General features: G+C 31.8%; 1 protein-coding gene across 3 annotated transcripts in view; it reads left to right on the top strand.

The window, feature by feature from the left end:
• Nucleotides 1-23,341, top strand: part of LOC111428781 (uncharacterized) — a 66,668-nt gene that overhangs the window by 14,499 nt on the left and 28,828 nt on the right. For all 3 annotated transcript variants that reach the window (XM_023064469.2, XM_023064470.2, XM_023064467.2), the window contains exon 2: nt 18,406-18,453. The gene's annotated coding sequence lies outside the window, so the exon portion shown is untranslated. The remainder of the gene's footprint in view (nt 1-18,405; nt 18,454-23,341) is intronic.

A 23,341-nucleotide genomic window follows, 5' to 3' on the forward strand; every position in this document is an offset into this window, starting at 1 on the left:
TTTTGCTGGAAGTCAATGGTAATCGCTAATTTTTATATGGAGATATTTGAAGAAGAAGTGTTAAGAAAGAGTCGTGGAAAGCAAAGCTATGGTTTCGTTACGTGGATGACATCTTTTCCTCTATGTTTTGGTGACTAGGAAGACAGAACTAGAAATATTCGTGTTTAGCTATGTTGAGAACGTACTGCCAAACCCCAATATTTCTAGTTCTTGGTCTAGTGTTAGTTCTAATTTGCGTAATAACCGGTTTTAAACTTTAATAGTAATTAACTGAAAATAGAATATTCTTATCGTCTACAAGCTTACATAATTGTTTTTATAACATATTCAACCGCCTTTGAGACTGTACGCAAAATATTTATTGATCGCAAGTTATGCAAAGTAACAAGTGAACTTTTGCTATTAGTTGTACCGCCGAACCGCCAACTTTGAAGTAAAGGGAAACAACGAGTATAATATACAGAAATTAATTATGTACACAATGTATTTACTAACAAACGAGGAAGAAGCGCTCGATTATTGCACTTTGATGTCGTCGGTATTCGTTGCATTGGAATGAATTTCTACCTAGAATTTCACCTGACCCGAATTCATAGTCACAGAACACTTGTGTCCTTTGATGTGTTATCAAAATAATCCAATAAGTTTAAAGTATCTTTCTTTTAATTTACTTTGTTTTGGCAATTTTTAATCCTCTATAATACTCAGTGATAGTAATGTTTTTAAACTTTATGATGATCCAATTTTCTGTTCTCTATAACTCTTCTAATTCGTTTTCTATCTTTGTTCTTTTAACGTTTTAAGTTCATCTTATTTCAGCCAGTAAGTAAATTATTTATTAATGGTGACATGCACGATCGTCGTAACTAAGAGGTTTCTGCAATTTTTATTAGGGTGCAAATCTAACACTGCAACTAACTACAACACAAATTTCGAGATATCGACTCTATTAGTTTTCAAGACTAATCTATAAGTTATATTTTATTGAATTTTTTTTTCTGAATTATTGTGGAACGTGTCAGGCATAAAAATCTTTTTCCATAAGTAGTCTTGTCAAGTGGCGAATCTCATGGCGCCCAAAATTAACAGACAGGCCAGTCGCTGCAATTAATGCAGCAATCTAGCCTTATATGCATGTTTTAGTGCTAAGCACCAAACTATGGCTCCGTGACCTATTATGGGTCTTATCACAGAAGTGTATATCCACATTGTAACCCTCGGATTTAATCCCTATGTAGTCCCAATTGCCCTTCGACACTGGGTAAGTGCAATCGTTGCTTTTTTGGTTTTGCAACTATTATATGATTTCCAAATCAATCCTTTGCCCAAGATAACACCAAGATATTTCTCCTCTGGAGCAAATATTAATGGACTGTTCCAGAAATGGGGTGGTGTTATGTGTCGGATAGTACGGATACTTCTACGCCATACAGGTATCTTACGCCTTTCTGTATTCACGCTGCACAGGCTTTTCAAATCAAAAGGAGATGCTTGAGAGTCATGGCTGGTTTGCGCTTTGCTGAATGTTGCAGAGCCAAATTTTTCTGAATGGAATATCTTGACTGTTCAGTGTATATGTATATATTCTAGAATGTCTTCAAGAAGAATAATCTAACCTTATATCGTAAATTTAGCGACAAACACGATTATTACACTAGAAAGAATGACGATATTGAAATATATTTTACATGTACTGTGAGAGGTACTCTTAATGCCTATTATGTACTAAGCAGTTTAAAATTAAAATAAGGCTCTACCTTCGATTTAGAAGTTTTTATAACATTGATGAATATGTGATAAATAGTTCCGATGAATTGTAGGGCTTATCGATGGTATTGCCATAGTTTGTAATCGTAGTTGTAAAATCTTGCAACTTTTATTTCTTGTTTGCTGCAGTTAATTTCTGTTAATAGTATTGTATTTTTGTGGTGCTTTCCTTTTTAGTCTAGATTTTTGCTGTAATAGATAGATAGATTTCGTATTGCTATATGTACCATGGAACAGTATAAGAGATGTTTTTCTTAATAACACAATAAAAAAATCTATCTATATTTTATATTCTGATTGTAATTTCCGTTTTCCTTGTGTCTTGCTGCCATACGCTAAATAAATCTGTTTGGTAAACGTGACGGGTTTTTCTAGGAAAGGTTCCGTAAAATATGCATGTGTCATAAAATATGACGGGATATAAATATACTGCCTAGAAAACGCTTTATTCAAGACCACGGTGTCAGGCATGCATTGATGCCCGTCGAAGTGTTTTTGAAAACCTTTAATAATTTTTCTTTACTTGTTATTTTAATTTTTTCATTTCGTCATCATTTCTATTCTAGTATAACTACATACTTAATAAAAAATATTTTATTTCCCTCAACTATCTGCGTAAAAAGCGAGTGTCAACAAAAATTTAAAAATTCGTTGTAAAATTAGATTTATTTCATAAAGAATTTCTAGACCGTAATTTATCATCGTGATCTCTGCTAAGTGTCAGCTCTTTTTCCTCCCATCTACTTTAAATGCATGTTTTTTCTCTCCTACCAATCGCTGAATCGTTAACGTAGCGTGGATGATAGGTTACGCTCTAATTTTCCTTTTTGTAAGAGAATATGTAAAGGGGATCTATTAGGATGGGTTTTAAGGGCTTAAGAAGAGTAATGGGGTAATGTAAAAAACGTTTTGAAAAGATAAACATAATAGTTGTTTATATTACAGGTGGGCCAGAAACATAATCACACGAGTACTGTAATTATCTCTAGCCCACGTGTGATATACAACATTTAATCAATTTCTTTAAAAAGGTCTATTTTGACATTTATAAAAATATTTTGAAATGATTTAACAATTTTGAATTAATGTCAGTTTCAATAACATGTTACTCATTTGGAATAAGTGTTTCGAAATGTAAAAACATAACAATTAATGTTTATAATAAATAGTATTGTTTCTCTTTAAATAGGTAGCACTTTTTCTTTTGTATTGTTGCTCGTTTTAATAAATCAAGTCTATTCTGATTGGGTTAAAAATGCGTTACGTAATGAAACCAGTGCGGTAATGATTTCATTACGTAACTCAAATGAGTGTGGTAATGATGACTTATCCAAGCAGTCGTAGATAAAAAAATAAAAAGTAAACACTATATATGTAATACCGTTTTTGTTTTACACTTTTTATTTCTACCGAATTAGATTAAACTCGACCATGCGTAACTAATCCACACGTTTGACAAATCGTTTGATTCTGTGGTTAACTAAACCGTAACCATTCGCACCCTAACAGCGGGTCAAAACCCTTGCATTATTTATCGACCTCTGAATTTGCGGTGCCGATATTTGACCTATTCGATTCTAACATCCCACAACGTTACGGTTTATTTACTTCCGTTATCCACATATAATTTAACCACATACGTCAACTATATTTCTTTTTATTAAAATAATAACTAATATTAGTGTTAAATATATAAACAGATTACACAAAAAAATTCATTATTGAAATTGTAAATGTGGGACACCTGTATACTACATTTGAATATTTAGTAATATTAATTAATTTTCCATGAGGAAGTCTCAATTATCTAAAAGGAGAAGGAAAGGTATATTAGCTTAGTTAATAATAAATGGGTTCGCGGTTAAAGTATTGACGTTCTCTTGGAATAGTTTGCACGAGAAGTAACCCACTTGGACCGAAACTAGTAAATATTTCACAAGATTTACTGTATAAAGTAGTTTCCGATTTATTTTATTTTCTTTAGCACGTTCGGTTAAGGTTGCACCTTATTTCGAACTTTAACGACATAGGGAATCAATTTCAGTTAATGAAATTACGTTATGTGCAGAATGAATTTCATTAATGTGCAATCTTCTTCCAAATTAATACAAACACTATAAACTTAGCAATTTAATTTTCTTACAAATATTTATTTTTAATTAGAAAACGATTTCGAGTTTATTTCAACTGATGTTTTGATTACATTTTGCGGAGACGAGATTTATGTACTTAAGGTTTTGAAAAGGTTCTTTTTTCAGTGCGATTTTTAGGGAATTAACCGGCTTTGTGTGGTAGGCTTGATTTATGTACTTACTTCGGTGAATCCTCTAGCGATAAAAAATAAAAGAGGAATCTTTATTGTTCACCCTTTTTTTGTTGACCGAACATCAATCTTTTTTTTTTAATATAAATTAACAAAATCGATTAAATAAAAAAAAACTGGCGAATTAATTTAAAAGTTTACTTGAAAACTTTATACGATAAACTGTTAGTTTTATAGATCGAACATGATTTAACATATTTTCGATTTAGTAGCTACACCAAATTGCTCCGAGCGATTGGTATCATGTTCTACCCGTGTTTATTTGGAGTTCAGTCTCAGTTACCTCAACCTTCCCCTATCCATCACTAATAACATGAAGCAAACCTATTCATGATAAAAAGTTTGCCCCTTTGTTTAAATCCATATCTTATTAATGAGAATTATGAATACTATGAATTATGAAAATTATAAGTTTTTTTAGATAAAAATAATAAGTTTTGAGTTGTGAACTAAAATTTTAGTGACCAGGTTTAATTTTTGGCAATAGCTGCAATAATCGCAGCAATACTTTATATCCCAAATTGAAATATTGCTCTAAATAGCACCATAAGTTAGTGGTCAGATATAACGAGATTATATAGTTCACGGCTCTACAAAATTCACACCGCATTCAAACACTGCAACCTCAATTATGTAAATTTTGGCCAAATATGCAGGAAAGCAACCGTGAGATATCTTCAATTTAGAAGTTATTAACTGAAATTTACGAGATGCATACGTATGCCAACGTCCAGTACAAACACGAGACACTACTTGCACTTATTGAATAATCTTGTTTTAATACAACACTTTCCAATATTTTACCAAGACTCTTATTCTAATCTATAACCAAGCGAATCCTCCGCTTTAAAATCGACCGATCTTCATTTACTTATTGTCATCACTGGCCACATGGCAACTAATCCAAAATATCGTATAATATAACTTTGAAAGGAATACTACGATGTTAAGCAGAACAGAACGTTGCTTTGAAAACTATTTTAATATTCTTGAATTTATTAACGTTCAATGTCGATTCTAAGGAAATGTGTCTACAACACTTTCTAATAGCAATAGCATCTGTATTATCTATGTTGGAAGATGGATGAAGCTTAAATTTAGTTTCAGAATTTGTGTACTGATTTGGAGGCATCTGAGAAAGTGTTTAACCTTGCCGAATGCACTCAAAAACTGGGAAGAAAGCACTTAAACATTATCAGCATTTTTTATGAATAATATTTTGTTCATAAAAAGTGACAAAATTCCTTCGGTTCCATTATGAGATACAAGATATTGCATATTTCATAAAATCATGTATTTCAATCACCATATTTTGTGTTAATGATCTCTAATTTAAAAATTTTTATTCTTTATAATTCCCCCCGTATATGTAACGATACGGAGAATACAATGTTAGGTGCTGACAACATTGCAACCTCATTGTAACAATTCCAATGCGATATATAAAATCTCTTGTTGCAGTTTCATCTAGTTTCCTTTTTTGCGCTTGTAATTCATTATCACATTCATTACTAACAGAATTGTCGCTGTTATCACTTTCGATTATTAATTAAAGTATCCTCTTCTTAATGCATAAAGCCGTTTTGAAAAATCACTTTTAATTCTTGAGAAATAAATTTTTGAAATGGTCGACAATTTTTTCGAATTTTGCAATTTTCGCCGATTAAGTTTTAAAAATTCGTATAAAATCCATTTTTAGGAATATGAGTATGAAAATTTCCCAAAGTGTTAATAAAAGTGTCCTCTTTCCAATGAACCAATACGTTTTGAAGAATAACTTTTAGTTTTTGAGAAAACAATATTTGCAGTTTTGATAAAATTTTTGATGTATCGACTTTCATCGATAATTTTAAAAATTCGCTATAAAATTAATTTCTTGATAAAGCCTTGTGGAAATATTACCAATTATTAATTAAAGTATCCTCTTTATAATGCAACAAGCCGTTTTGAAAAATCAGCTTTAGTTCTTGAGAAATAAATTTTTGAAATGATCGACAATTTTTTCGAATTTTGCAATTTTCGCCGATTAAGTTTTAAAAATTCGTATAAAATCCATTTTTAGGAATATGAGTATGAAAATTTCCCAAAGTGTTAATAAAAGTGTCCTCTTTCCAATGAACCAACCCGTTTTGAAAAATAACTTTTAGTTTTTGAGAAAACAATATTTGCAGTTTTGATAAAATTTTCGATGTATCGATTTTCATCGATAATTTTCAAAATTCGCTATAAAATTAATTTCTTGATAAATCCTTGTGGAAATATTACCAATTATTAATTAAAGTATCCTCTTTATAATGCAACAAGCGGTTTTGAAAAATCAGCTTTAGTTCTTGAGAAATAAATTTTTGAAATGATCGACAATTTTTTCGAATTTTGCAATTTTCGCCGATTAAGTTTTAAAAATTCGTATAAAATCCATTTTTAGGAATATGAGTATGAAAATTTCCCAAAGTGTTAATAAAAGTGTCCTCTTTCCAATGAACCAACCCGTTTTGAAAAATAACTTTTAGTTTTTGAGAAAACAATATTTGCAGTTTTGATAAAATTTTCGATGTATCAATTTTCATCGATAATTTTCAAAATTCGCTATAAAATTAATTTCTTGATAAATCCTTGTGGAAATATTACCAATTATTAATTAAAGTATCCTCTTTATAATGCAACAAGCCGTTTTGAAAAATCAGCTTTAGTTCTTGAGAAATAAATTTTTGAAATGATCGACAATTTTTTCGAATTTTGCAATTTTCGCCGATTAAGTTTTAAAAATTCGTATAAAATCCATTTTTAGGAATATGAGTATGAAAATTTCCCAAAGTGTTAATAAAAGTGTCCTCTTTCCAATGAACCAATACGTTTTGAAGAATAACTTTTAGTTTTTGAGAAAACAATATTTGCAGTTTTGATAAAATTTTCGATGTATCGATTTGCATCGATAATTTTCAAAATTCGCTATAAAATTAATTTCTTGATAAATCCTTGTGGAAATATTACCAATTATTAATTAAAGTATCCTCTTTATAATGCAACAAGCCGTTTTGAAAAATCAGCTTTAGTTCTTGAGAAATAAATTTTTGAAATGATCGACAATTTTTTCGAATTTTGCAATTTTCGCCGATTAAGTTTTAAAAATTCGTATAAAATCCATTTTTAGGAATATGAGTATGAAAATTTTCCAAAGTGTTAATAAGAGTGTCTTCTTTCCAATGAACCAAGTTTTTGAGAAAACAATATTTGAAGTTTTGATAAAATTTTCGATGTGTCTACAACACTTTCTAATAGCAATAGCATCTGTATTATCTATGTTGGAAGATGGATGAAGCTTAAATTTAGTTTCAGAATTTGTCTACTGATTTTGAGGCATCTGAGAAAGTTTTTAACCTTGCCGAATGCACTCAAAAACTGGGAAGAAAGCACTTAAACATTATCAGCATTTTTTATGAATAATATTTTGTTCATAAAAAGTGACAAAATTCCTTCGGTTCCATTATGAGATACAAGATATTGCATATTTCATAAAATCATATATTTCAATCACCATATTTTGTGTTTATGATTTCTAATTTAAAAATTTTTATTCTTTATAATTCCCCCCGTATATATAACGATACGGAGAATACAATGTTAGGTGCTGACAACATATCCGCCCTAATAACAATGACAAATTGAGATCTATTACTGGATTTACTGCGTAAAGGACATCATTCCTGCATCCGTTTGTCGTTATGGGAGTGGCTCAGTGGAAACTCTGTATAGCCTATAATCTAGTATCAGTAATCTCCTTTCTGATACCCGCATAACGTTCATTACATTCATGAAAGACTCGAAACGTTCATTATCTCGGTAATTTACAAAGTTGGGAATAAAAATGTCTTAGTGGGTTAATTGCCCACTATTGTTTTATGAGGACAATTTAAGCGAGATACACGTAGTACTACAGGAAAAAGTTCGAAACAAGAGGACATAAAACTGTTCGTCCTCATAAGTACTTAAAACGTTTCCGAGGTCAGATTTTTCTGGTGGTGGGATCAACCTCGCGTGTTAGTTGTGATTTATGTTCTGGTTCCTTTTAAACCCTTTGGAGAGAGATGAGAATGGTAGCGTTAGAGAAAAACTTCCTTTACTTTTGTAAAGAAGGTTAATGGGGTAAATGCAATTTTAGTTTGAGGTCGTCCTGCATTTTTCGACGATATTTACTTTTGGAGAGTTTAGACTGGTTATGATCCAAGTTTTCGTTAAACTAACAAAGTATCCAAGTTTGTATTATAGAAAATGAACTTATTAAAAGTATAATTTACATTTTTACATTGAACGCGTGATTTTAACATCTACATTAAACGAATATTTACTTGGTAAACACCTGCTGGGCTTTTAGTAAATTCAGAGTGAATACACACAAAACACAAACTGTCACGTTATAGGCCACCAGTTTTCTAAAAGTCTAGTAGGAAGAGGTAGATGTAAATTGTCCACTGTATCGATTTTCACATCAAGACCACTATGTGTAGGGAATTATTTACGACCTCCATACATAGTTCTTTTTTGGAATAGAGTAACATAAACGTAACACCCAGATTACACACACAATAAATAAATTTGAAACGATTTCTAGCGTTTTTCTTTCTGTTTTACTACATTTCGAATCGAATCCAAATTTTATTGCAGGATTAAGTGGTACTTAACGTGTGTGGGAATTTCATCACGCTCTCAACCTGTCCCTTTTCTTCCTTCAAAAGTAAATCTTGCGGAACGTTTCGCCGCTCGCCAATTTCTTGGAGGGTTCTTAAAAGGCCCAGTCAGCGTAGGCAAAATTGGTGGCCATTTGTATTCATAGTCGGGCAATGCTCGGCAACCACCTCGAAATGGTTACTGAAATTTTTATTAGAAAGCCAAATTGGGCCTTTCGTTTACACTTTAATGCCGGCGAACATTACGGTACGTTTTCAGTAAAAAAGGTTTTATTGGAAACGTTTACGCTAAAAGCTTGGGTTTAATTGAATTTCGATTTGTCGATTCCATATACGGTAGCGAAATAGCCGATGTAATTACATTGGTTCTTTTGCAAGGATAAGATACAAATCACAAAGTATGGAAAAAAGTATGTTACCCAATTATTGGATTTAACCGGCGCATTCACCATTTCTTTAGGTTAAAATATTTTAAGAAATATATTGTCAAAAATTAAGAAACGATTACAGGTAGTGGTGGAACGGATATCCGGCAGCTATCCGGTATCCGGCTATTTTTTAAAATCCGGCCGGATATCGAACAGTTACCAAATATCCGGCTTTGGCTGGATATTAAAAACCTATCACTTAGTACTCCACTATTCACAGGAATTAGTATCTCAATAATACTAATTCCTGTAATAATCTAACCCCAATAGGGCTTTTTACATTGAATACAATTTTATTTATATCAGGTTTGTCTTTAGCAACCTCATTGTAACAATCCCAATGCGATATATAAAATCTCTTGTTGCAATTTCATCTAGTTTCCTTTTTTGCGCTTGTAATTCATCATCACATTCATTACTAACAGAATTGTCGCTGTTGTCACTTTCGATTATTAATTAAAGTATCCTCTTCTTAATGCAAAAAGCCGTTTTGAAAAATCACTTTTAATTCTTGAGAAATAAATTTTTGAAATAATCGCTAATTTTTTCGAATTTTGCCGATTAAGTTTTAAAAATTCGTATAAAATCCATTTTTAGGAATATGAGTATGAAAATTTCCCAAAGTGTTAATAAGAGTGTCCTCTTTCCAATAAACCAACACGTTTTGAAAAATAACTTTTAGTTTTTGAGAAAACAATATTTGAAGTTTTGATAAAATTTTCGATGTTGCAATTTTCATCGATAATTTTCAAAATTCGCTATAAAATTCATTTTTTGAAGGATCCTTGTGGAAATATCACCAATTATTAATTAAAGTATCCTCTTTTTAATGCAACAAGCCGTTTTAAAAAATCACTTTTAATTCTTGAGAAATAAATTTTTGAAATAATCGATAATTTTTTCGAATTTTGCAATTTTCGCCGATTAAGTTTTAAAAATTCGTATAAAATGCATTTCTTCGAATATGAGTATGAAGATTTCCCAAAGTGTTAATAAGAGTGTCCTCTTTCCAATGAACCAATACGTTTTGAAGAATAACTTTTAGTTTTTGAGAAAACAATATTTGAAGTTTTGATAAAATTTTCGATGTTGCAATTTTCATCGATAACTGTAAAATTCATTTCTTGAAGGATCCTTGTGGAAATATCGCCAATTATTAATTGAAGTATCCGATATCCGGCTTTTCGCAAAATCACTATCCGTTCCATCACTAATTACAGGAAAGTAATCTCATGTCTTGTGAATTACAACAATACAACACAAACGATTTGCATCTTGTTTTTTATCTAGTTTAGTTTATAGGTAGATATCTGTGCTTGAAATATAAATGACTTTTGAATTACATTAGCCATTAAGTAATATAAACACTTTGTCAATTCCTAACATTGTGGAATGAATTATAGTGTTTATGGGTTTTAGATAACATCTACTACCTACCAATTCATAAAACTGAGAGAAACTCGGTTTCTTCTGTGGGTTACATATCGAACTGTTCGAAATGTGGACTAAAATTGGCTATCAAAACTATGAATAAATAGCAAAATCCCGTTTATTGTGGTTGTGGACTAAATCTTAAAGAAAAGTAAAAAGCGACTGAACTGAAAACTCGGACACTGGAGAATTTAAGAAGCAAGTCACAATCAACAAATGGAATATCAATATACAAAGTGCAAGAAAGGAAATCAACACAAAGGAAAGTAAAATAATGAAGATTAGCAAACATATTTATGCAACGAGGAAGATGATATAAACATCAGATGTGGGCAGAACGATTAGAGGTAGTAAATCACTACAAATACTTGGGTGAAGTGATGAGCAATGATTGGACAATATATCAGGGAATAAGAAACGAAATGTCCAAAGTAACAAAAGCATTACTAGATTAAGACAACATTGATAAATAAAAAAGAGCCGAGTAAAGAAACAAAGATGAACCTGTATTGGCAAAAACATGGCCAATGCAGGATAAGCACAGAAGCAAAGTAACAGCTGTAGAAGAGAGGTATATAAGGCGATTAATAGGCAGGACTAGAAGGGAGCGAATCAGATATACAGGATAAATCCTTTAGTGAAAACTGTACAGAACAGACAGTTGCAGTGCTACGGACACGTGATCCGTATGGATGATAAGAGGATCTCAAAGAGGACGATGGGGGCAAGGTGAGAACCAGATCGAAGTGGCTGAATAGCATTAAGTGTGCGATTTAGCAGAAGGGAAGGACCATTCAGGAAGTAAAGAGGGTGGCGTTGAATAAAAAAGAATACCAAAAAAGGATCGAGGTCCCGACGCCAGGTATAAGGGAAAAGGCAAAGAACAACATTTTCTATCCTTTCTGACTCACCGCATAAATCCGACATTATTACTATGACTTATGTGTCTCCATGATTTATTATTTTCTTACAAATTTAAACAATGAAAGAGCTGATTTCTGTTCATTACGTTTTGGAATTTCTATATGAGTAAACTTACACTAGAATTAAGTTTTTTTTATATTTATTTTAAAAATGGTCTAAGTAATCGTTCATAGGAAACAAATTAACAAACACTTTAACCTGCTTCCTGTGGCAGATGATGAAGAGATTGACACTGATCACGAAAATACCAATAATTTTAAATCTGTCAAAAATGGAAGCAGATATTGCTATTGTATTGCGCAGTGTTGAGGAAGACTCAAGTGAGCAAACCAACCCAACTAGTACAACTTCAACAATTTTCGAAAATATGGTCGTTAATAAAGTGAAATTATTGGACAAATATTTATTTAAATTACGATTGAGATTCGACTCTGGTTTCAATTTAATACACGATTTCAATTCCAATTTATTTACAGAATATGGCTCCTACTGTTGTGACGGCTTAGTCCTTTCTAATGCTAAGATATAGTCGAGCGGCGAGCAAAGCGGTAAAGAAAGCGATGATATAGAGATGAAAGAACTACACACACGTAATGGCGCGTATAATACAGAGTCAAGGATTTATTTCTGTTATAAAACTCTTTCTTGAAAATTTGTTATTCATTAAGCAATAAAAAGAAGAATTTGCATTATGCATGAACTAAAAAAGTAGACATGTACCTGGTGAATTGAACAAAAAAATTTGAAATTTGTGTTTAGTTGTTTGAAACAAGTAGCTTAAAAATGTGATATCCTGTGAAAGACAGAAATAACCAGTTTGGAAAATAAATGTATTGCATTAATTGAGGTCTAAATCATATACATAATGCAAAATCTTACTATTACTTAAATCGTTTCTTATCTAAGTTCATGTAACATTCTGTACTTTCCATCATGGCATTTTTTTAAGGAGGGGTATCATTTTGTAACAGGTTGTTTAGCTTTGAATATACTAAACCATCTTCTCGGAGGTTACGTCCAAAGAAATTTAAATCACTACTTCTTCTACTATGGGAAACATAAACTTAAACATTTCATCGTAAATCCATCAAAACACATTCTAAATTTGTTTCAAAATCACAGTGTATCACCCAGTAACAAGACGTTTCACATTGTGTCCCCTATTCCAGTTTCAATAATATGCTATTACATTCCATAAACTATATGAAGTAGGTCATGATGATGTGGGAAACCGGTGGTCATTAGAAGTTACGAGAAGGAAGGACAATTTCGTTTCATCTAATGTGCTCTTCATGCACTGATTATTACAAGAGTTTCATTCTCGAATAAACAGGGGACTGTTATTACCACAGAGTACTCAAACTCAACTCAACTTTCAATGTGTTATTACTTATAATGAAGTTTGCAAATTATGCCCGGAGGTAATCAGAATGAGTAGCTGATATCATTTTGTGGGGGATCTTATCTTTATACGTAGAATAGTACACGTAATTAATATAATGGTTATAGTGTGTAGGATGCTACTTGTAGTATATAATATGAAAAACTCCGATATATTTGAGTTAGCCCACAACTTCGTTATTTTAGTAACAGTGATTTTGTATAAAAAAACTTTAACTTTTGTTTATTATATGGTGTTTCTGTTGTTACTCTATTATAACACAGTTTCGTATTATAATATTTAAGTAAATCAACGTAGATATAAAGTATGTAGAAAATCAATATCAGGATAACTCAGGAAATGTGTACATTGTAATAAAGCTTAGTTACTGTGTTTATTGATAATTTCTAGGTTAGCGTTTAGAATATAAAAATAAAGCGTTACAAAATCTATAAAAGAAAAATTACCCCTTAAATTATTATTGTTGGTAACAATTGAAGTGACTTTCTTGGTTATTTACTAGAATGCATGATGCATTGTTGTTTTAATATTTAAAGAATAATTGAAAATAATTGTTCGTGCTTTGTCTTCCTACTTTTTAATCAATAAATAAATTGAAATGTTTGGTTCACGTGTCTCTGATTATTACTATTTGGTCGATTTTTTAGCAGATGTGAAATTTATTTTTATCCAGTCAAGCGGTGAATAGTATATAACTTATGGTTTCTTAAGAAATAGACAGAAAAATCGATGCCTACATTATTTACGTTCTAGGTTCGCACACCTGCACACTTTCACGTTGTAATGCATTTTAAATCGAGGACCATCAAACAACAGAAAAACTAAATATCGAGGAGTGTTTAATTAGAACAGTAGTTGACCTCTATCGTAATACAAACTGTAACGTTAATACACAATTATTACGGTTCTGTTAATGTTCAGGGACTTAATTATTACATTTACATTCATGGAACTAGATTAAATAATAATATCCATTTGCTATTGGAACAAATATTTATCGTTATTGATTATATTGATTTCATTTCTTGACATTCGTTTTGATAACTTTCAATTCAATTTCAATTTTTCGTGATTTTGTTGATTTACAAAAATTGTTTAAGTTTCCCTTCATTTTCATTTAAAACTTACGTATAGCTATTCGGGTGATTTTGATTTCTCTTAAAAATGTAAAAAATTATTTTGTGATGTAATATGTTGCTTAAATAAAAGTTTGAAGCACGATCAAAACAATTTACAACGTTAATATTGTATTATATAATGTTTATAACTTGTCGCGTCGTCGTTTATACACGATGACATATTTGTGATCTACTTAACTAAACTTTGTTAAACTTAGTTTGGACTGATAATAATCACCCACTTTAGGATAAACTAGTAGCGCCTAGATTACACTAGTTCCGTGTTGTTTCTATTCACAATCTGACCCACCCGAGTAAAACACACATTATGTTGTAAATCTCGTTAAGAATTGCACCAACGAAACATTCATTTGGAACAGGACAAGGTATGCGAAATGGAACCGTACTAAAAGCTGCATTACCATTAGATGTCAGTGCAAGAAAAAAAAGATGTAATTCCAAATCTGTATATTCCTTCCCAAAAATAGCTCTTCCTCATCTTTCTTTGAGTTCTGTATTTTCTTCCTACGGGTCTACTTCCTTGCCTTCATCGTGTTGTGTATCGTTTCTCACTTTTTTCCCCATTGGAAGTAATCTTTATAAATATAGTAAAGGTGGAAATCCTGGGAATCGACCATACTAGGGAATTAAAACAAAGTTGTCCTTTTTCTCCTTTAACCGAGCTTTCGGAATAATTTTATTCAATATTAAACAAAGGCCAAGACTTACAATTAAAGAAAAATTAACGAAAAACGAAATAAAAACGATCTTTATTTCAGAAAAATAACAAAAGGTGGCGTCGAAAATATGAAACATTACAATTCCAAAATTTAATAACAAAAAACGATAAAGTAAAAACAAAAAAGCGAAATAAGTTAAAAAGATTAAAAAAAACAACAACTTCTCTGGAGTTATCTCTGGAGTTGTTTCTGGAAGACCAATCTGCTTGACAATCTCTCTTATGCTGGTTGATACGGCTAGATAAGTATTGAGAAGTAGTTTCTATATATGAATCATCGCAATTGCTACTTGGGAGCAACAGTAAACTCTAATGTGAATCAAAACCATTAAATACGTCAAGAACACTGTCAATCTGGTCTGAGGGAACCGCACAGATAGTGACCCTAATGAATAAAAATTTTGCAATTGCTTTTTCTTGCAAAATCAAAGCAAATACTTGAAAACCAATGAATGAAAATTGAAGTAATTACTTTTGCTGCTAGCAATTGTTTAAAAGTGCAGAAATTGCTTCTACTCGAATTATTTTCTTAAAAAATAGATACAATTCCTTACATATACTTAAAATGTTATGAATAAACTAAGGAATTGCTTTTTCTAGTATGGGAATTGCTTACATATTTGTAAGAAAGGTCGACCGCTGCATCATTTGCTTGTACAGTCAACTTTGAATCTCTACGGCATACACGTGAGTTCCTATTCATTTAACCCTTTTTAATTATGCCTGAATATGTGAATGTGCATAAACGAAAAATATACAGTGTACGTAAAAATTGCAGAGACGATGATTTCAGAAAGTTATATCGGTTTGATCGCGAAAATGTTGAGTGGTTAGCAAATTACTTTTTGACTGATAGTGGTGAAAGGCGAAGTGCTGCATTATCACCTATACAGCAGATAAAAATCTTTCTGCAACAGTTATCCGATCCGGGGATTCGAAATTCTGTAACTGATGAACTCGGTATTCATCAGAGTACTGTCTGTAAGACATTTACTTCCGTAAAGCATGCAGTTTTGGAAAAAGCTAATATTTTCATTAGATTTCCTAGAAGTGCTGAAGATTTTGTAGAAGCTAAACTGTTATGGTTAAAGATATTACTGGTGCAATAGACTGCACACATGTTAGAATTCCAAAGTTTCTTGAGTTCGGAGATGAATATATAAACCGAAAAGGATATCCCAGTATTAACGTACAGGCAACATGTAATGCAAAAGAAATTTTTACTAGCGTATCGTAAATTTCTTCATCACTGTTAAATTCCTCACTTCCACTAGAATCTGCCATGGCACAGAATGTTGTTTTATTTACGTTGTTTAACCCACGGTGTTGTATTAACGTCAACACAGTAGTAAAAGTTGAACTATCTAAATTTGTAGGTTGAGACCTGTTCGAATAAGCAATTGCTAAAGAGATGTAGGAACGGCAGCATTTGCTTAAAAATTTTATTCATGTGATGATCTAGCCATTGCTTTTACTTGTGAAGCAATTGCTAAAATTTTGTTCATTAGGGCCAATATCATCTACATACTTAAAGATGAAGGGAAAAGTAAAGTTGAGTAAAGGAACGCACTCATCCAAAAGATGATCCATAACCATAGTAGCTAAAATGGGGCTAAAATGTTGGTAAAAAAAGTTTTTTTACCAACTTTAAGGGAATGTTAGTGAATAATAAAACCACATCAAGTGAAATCAATACATAACCTTGTGGTAACTTAAAATCTTTTATTTTATCAACAAAAGTAAACGTGTCCTTGATGTTATAGATGGTTCTTTCACTGAAGTCCTGACTCCGGACCAGCAAGAGAGATTGTCAAGCATGCCAAGAAAGAAAGAGTGCTTTAGTTGCGCATCACGTTAAGGAAGGGCATTACTTTGATTTTGACAATATCTGTATCCTTGAAAAGGAATTGAATTACAATAAGAGACTTTTTCTAGATACAGTTTATATTAATAGGGAAGTTGGAGTTTTAATTGATTAGTTTTGCCCTGAAGAAGGAAAAATATTATTCTAAATCTCGGTTAAAGGAAAAAAGGACAACTTTGTTTTAATTCCCTTGTATGGTCGATTCCCAAGATTTCCACATTTACTATATTGTAACGACCAAGATTCTTTTCCATTTATAAATACAGTTTATTTTTTGGGGTTGCTGACTATTTGATCTCGTTTTTTACACATCAGTCTTCTCTTTCAAAGTTTATCGCTTTAAAAGAACCTCATTTGGCTTTATTTTCAACTTTAACTCCTTTCTTTCATAAGTTATCAGAGATAACACTGTATCTTCCGTTGCAATTGGTACTCATTGTTTGTAATTGAATTACGTAGATCGCAGATTTCGTGGCGCAGTTTAGGAAACAAGTTGAGTCGCAGTCTTAGTGCTACTCCCAAATGTTGACAGTGATACCTTCTACTCTAATATGTATGGGAAATGTCTCTGCTATATTAACAAATTTGCGTTAAGAATTAAATTGTTCAATATGTTCGAAACGTTATTTTAGGCTTCAGATCAGAACGTATGGCCTATAACGACAGTTTATGTACTTCACATTTGGTTAAGGAATTCTATAACTGAAATAAGCAGATCATATATTATTGAAGCAGATGGAACATTACTCAATAGGGAACATGACTTTGTAATAAATTGTCGGAACCAGTTGTTTGTCGGTGTTAAGTTCTTATCTTGATTGCCATCATTTTCTAGTATTGGCTGTCCTAGTAATATTGAATCTTTTCGAATCGGGTCGAATACATATCTTCCCCAATAACTTTCAACAGATAGATAATAAAAGATAAACATAAGGAATACACTTAGCGACAAACTTCTTGATTGGACGACGTGTTTACGTTTCATATTTAAGGTACGTTGATGAAGATTCGTTTTTTCAATAATCAATTCAATCGAGTAGTCTGTAATGAAGTGTGAAAAGCAATCATATTACGTTCTTTCAACATTTTAACATGATTATAATCTCCGTGAAAGAGTGCAAAGTAATTTAATTAATTACTTAATAATTTAATTAAGTTTGGAAATATCGGTACCTTTAACGGTAAGATTCATAGCAGAAAATTATTTAAAATATGGCTTATTGTAGGGTATTGTGTGTTCATCAAATTTCATTTATTAGCACTAAATCTTTTCGTATATTGTGTTTAGAATATCATGTTTTGAAATATCAAGTTTATTTTTAAGTGCTACGAAATGGTTTTTAGATCTTGATTAATAAATTTATCAAAAAAAAGTTTAATTTGACACATCCAAATTAAAAAGATTAAATCTATATTAAAGTATAATTACTACGTCGACTAATTCTCGTCGTATTATTATCACCACCAAAATTTACATCGTCGACTGCCTTCCTTCCCTGGAAATCCTTTGTAATCTCGGGATAAAGCTTAAGCCTGTAAGTTGAACCTTCGTCGACCTCATTTTGGAATGTAAAAGAACCCTTTTTGCAAGATTCGTTCGATATTAAACTTGAAATGTTCCTGCACTATACACTTACTATATTCTTAAACTTTGAGAACCACTCCAATCAAAATGATCTCCCTTTACTTAGTGAGATGTTAAAAAGTAATTTTTTTTGTTTCAGAATTAATTTGGATTCCTGAAAGCTGTTTGATGTAAATAAACTTCCAACGTGAGTATTAATAAAAAAATTTCATGAAATTGTTACGAAAGTATTCTAGAATTTCAACCTCTCAAACGGAAATTGGCATCAAATCTTATCACGTTTAGGTCATCATTCATCTAAATCAAACAAAGATTTATTCCGAAAATGTGGTATAAAAAGAAACGTGAAAAATAGATAGAGCAGTTTATTTTGAGTGTCCGCATTGAAATCATGGCACGTTATTATCATTGCTTTTCTACTATTCCGACGCGAACCTCGTCAGTCTGACTACGATAAGTCGCCTGGGTACGATTGACCCATATCCGGAGACTACCCCAATTCCGATTTTTGCTTTATCAGGAATACTTCAACACCTCCTATTTATTACTTACCCCGATTTCCTTCTCTTTCCGTCGCAGTAAAATTCGCAAGATTTACGACGAACGGGAAAGATAGGGCTTGAAAACGGTCAAGGTAAATCAATTTTAAACGTCAATTTGGACAATTTTTACTGGATTGGGCAGATGAAAGCTTCTCCTCGCTGCTGCAAATCCAATAAAGTTGCACCGGGTCTTATTTTATTTATTTAACGTTTAGAAATCAATTTTAACTTTAAATTTAAAAATGACATTTAAATTATTTATGGGAATTAATGAATGATTTTTATATTAAAGATTAAATTATTAAAATAATGATCAATGTAAGATCTACAGAAGATGTAGATAGGAATCATTTATCACCGTAACCACCTACACCATTATTTCTTAAATTTATGATACACAAACCCTTATTGGCTTGAAACTCTGTTGGCACGCGTTCAAAAGATATTATCTCCACGAAGACATGCACTCTGGCATTCGTATATCACATTTAGGAGGATTCGGGTTGTTGGTTTATTTGCAATTTTCAGATGTGTGTCGCTCGTCCGTTACTGCATATACACCCAAACTTTGTGGGGTAACATCTAGCACTAGCCTCATCGCGTTTTGGTTTAAATCAATGGTGGACGCCCTGGTTTATAAATTTAATATAACGGGACCAACGCGGACACCGGATGTGATACGGCTCAGCTTCGTTAATATTTGCATAATCGACCATGTGCCGGTATGTACAAACGAAATTATTCCGGGGATAACCTTCCTCGTTATTAAGCAACCTAATGTGTGATGTTAAATAATCATGTTAAAGAATTACTAATCAAATACATCTCTTAAGGTTTAGATTAGATCATTTTTTATGTAAATAGTTATATCAATTTTTTATGATGAGATGAATAATATACAGATCAGATCTGGAAAGTTTCAAAGGTCACGCCCAACCCTATTTCTCGTCTAACCATTGTATATGAAAAAGAATAATAGGTTTGCATGTTTAATATCAGATGTGATAATCGTAACACGTTGGCGTTTGTGAGAAATGATCGATTTGAATAAGTAGCTTAGAAGTATTAATGTAACAAAAGTGGAACTAAAATTTTTTTAAATTGATGCGCTAAATTTTAAAATATTTAGTAGGCTTATTAAACTTAGAAATAGTTGATTTCTACGCTTTAATTTATTAATTAAAAGTTGTTCGTTATGCAAGCAACAAAAATCAATAACAATAATTTCAAACAAAATATGTACGGAAGGGTAGAAATTGGACCTTCTGTATAATGAGATGTTGTCTAAAGGTCGTGAAACTTGGGTATTAATATCAATGAAAAACGTGTATCGATTTTTAGTACAAATTTATAGCTTTATATACAGGATGTTTCATGAGGAATGGTACATACGTTAATATGTTAGAGATTTGTTCATTTTAATCAGAAAAGTTCCTATAAACATGTGCTCAATTCTCAAAGGGAACTCAGATACAGCCAGTTAATGCATAAATTGATTTATTTAAATATGTACATAAAATATCGAATTTTGGGCTTTAAAGGAAGGGTTGGAATATTCCATCGCCTAACTTAATGCACTTGGCTAATCTCTTGAAGATATCACGCACTGTGCTGCGTAATTTATCCTGATGTGCCTTGATTCGTGCAGCATTCATGTTTACTTTTACTTGATAAACATCGCTTTTCAGCCATCCCCACATACCGTAATCTAACGGATTAAGGTCCGTTGACCAAGCTGACCAATTAAGTTATTGTCAATCATTCCACACCATACATTCACAGATAATGTTACCTGAAAATTTGTTTCAACACTGGCATGCGGATTATCCTCAGACTGACAATCATTCGCTTCATCAGCATTAACTGGCTGTATTTCAGTTACCTTTGCGAATTGAGCATATGTTTTTAGGAACTTTTCTCCTTAAAATGAACAAATCTATAACATATTAACGTTTGTTCCATTCCTCATGAAACACCCTGTATATAGTCATGTACGAAAATCTGAAAAATAATCTTCTGTTCTGCGTCGTATTCTCATAATTTAGTAGTTGTGATTCTATGTTTATGAACTATGATTAACTATGATTCTATGTTATTCTTTTGCTTTATTTCTCAATAACTAGCGTCCAGCCAACTAGTTGGCGATCTTCCCCTTAATCTTTTCATTGGACTATTAATTTTTTCAAGTTATCTCCAACTCTTCTGATTATATGTTCAAAATATGGTAGAATTCATCGCCAGCAAATAGTGGACAGTCTGTCTTTGATCTCGAGCTTTTTTAGTATAAATATCTTAGTGCGTTTGTCAGTCTAAGGAATACCCAGCATTCGACACTAGCACCACATCTGGAAAGCTTCAATCCTTTTTTTAACGGCTTCTTTCTAAGAAGATCGCGAATATAAGCATTGTAACTAATTTAATCTTTGTTCCATATCTTCGTTATGTATTCGTCTTCTATTTTCTTTTTCGCATATTCCCTGATTGCATCCTAGGTCTATGAATTCTGTGACTTCTTCTAGTTTATCTACAATACTTTAATGTGTTAGAGAATATGTATTACCAAATCCAGCATTTTATGGAATGCTTCTCAATCTTTCGCCAGCAGAGTGGTATCCATCAGCATATGAGAGAAATCTTCTCCTGTTTCATAGTGATTTCTTATTAGCGCAACGATATGATTTGGCACTCCCACGTCGCCGAGGATTAACCACAAGCATTCTCATTTGACACAGTCAAACGCCTCCTAATCGATGAAACACAGTAGCATGGGCGTATTGTATTCTCGAGATTCCTCTATTAATTGTCTGACATTAAAAATCTGATCTCGTGTAGTATTTGTGATTGCAGATAGTTGTTCAGTCGTTGGTTTTAAGGAGACTTAAGGAGATAGTTCTATAATTTTCACATTTCAGTGTTGGATCTTTCTTGTGTATGAAGATGAAACTTGATCTTGTCCAATCTTTTGGCCATTTTCCTGGCCTTCATACTTTGTTACATAGATTCTTACAACCGTATCATCCAGCACTTTGAAAATTTCTGCAGAATTTCATATGTTCGAGAAGCTTTAGTTGGCTTTAGGTAACATCCAGCTTCTATCACTTCCACTTCTCAATCGGTTTACAATCGATCTCTTCTCAATTATTATTTGCCTTACTGTCTATATTCCTTGTCAGAATACAGCTGTACTATGTCCATTGGTATTTCCATCTATATCTTCTATTGCTAATGTTCTAGGTTTGAATTTCCTTGATAGCTTATCTTCAATTACGTTCTTAAACTTTAGCCACTGCGTTTCGCTATCCTCGTTAATAATATTATTTTTATTATTGTTTAAGTTATTGTTTGTTTCTTCCTTCATCAATATTAGTTTGTGTATAATTTAAAATTAATACAAAAATTACAAAAAAGTGCAAGTATACAAATTTTTTGAGATCAACCACCACAATTTGTAAACGTTATAATGGAATATTTTAAAACTGTAATTTCAGATATCGAATTTTTAAAATTTTACTGTTATTTAAGTGTGTGTAAATTCATATTAAACATCTTGTAAATTGGTATAATTTAGTTTATATCGAAGTTTAAGTGGCAGTTGAAGCGTTTTATGCCGATTTTTAATTAAGAATTTAAGTTCATTGTAGACGAGAGGAGTAAAAACTGGAATTATTTAAGCTCAACTTTTACGGTGCTTTACAGGGCTGTCAGTGCCCTGACTGACTAAATTCCCAAAACGTCGACGATCTATCGATTTTCACAAACTAAAACAGTTTTATTAACACTAAAAAGGTCACCGTATATTTTATTAATCTTCCAACATTTGGATGATTGCGCCTAATATCCATAATCCTTAATATTTAATGACTTTCCTAGAAATACATTTTAACAAACTTAATGATAAAAAAACGAATTCGATTAATTTAAATGAAAATATGTAAGATAATTAATAGTGGTTTTCACAACTAGCTTTTACTGTTAAAAAGGACAATACGTCTTCTAAAACAAAGGCTTTAGCTTGAGATAATTAATCAAACTTGTATAAGCCTTTGTAATCATGAGAAAGACTCAGATTGCATAACTGGAAGTGGAAAAATGCCAGTTAGATATAAACCAATTCAGTTATTTATCGATTTTCAACAAACGTCAATTTCAGATGCTTTTAAAATTGATAAACAAAACTAACGAGATACACTTTGGTATGTCACATAGGCCATGCTTAGTGGTGCAATAATGAAAACAATGATTTATCAGCTTTACCAGAGATGATTGCTTTCATAGGAATTGATAAATTAAGTTTAAAAGCTTAAATTGGATATTTAATATATCTATTTAGCATAGGAGGCCACTACATCATACTGAGTCGATAACTTTTTGGACATTCAGAGATGGCAGAAACCGATATTTGGCTATCGGATTGAAAACGAAATTTGCAGGATGTGTTGGGTCTTCTCTAAATCCACAAACAGCATCTTGCTTTTAAGGTGTGATTCGTAGAGGCTTCCTACTATAGGCAATTATGAAATAGTGCAGTTCCTT

The sequence above is a fragment of the Onthophagus taurus genome, chromosome 2, assembly GCF_036711975.1.
Source record: "Onthophagus taurus isolate NC chromosome 2, IU_Otau_3.0, whole genome shotgun sequence".
NCBI classification, from domain to species: Eukaryota; Metazoa; Arthropoda; class Insecta; order Coleoptera; family Scarabaeidae; genus Onthophagus; species Onthophagus taurus.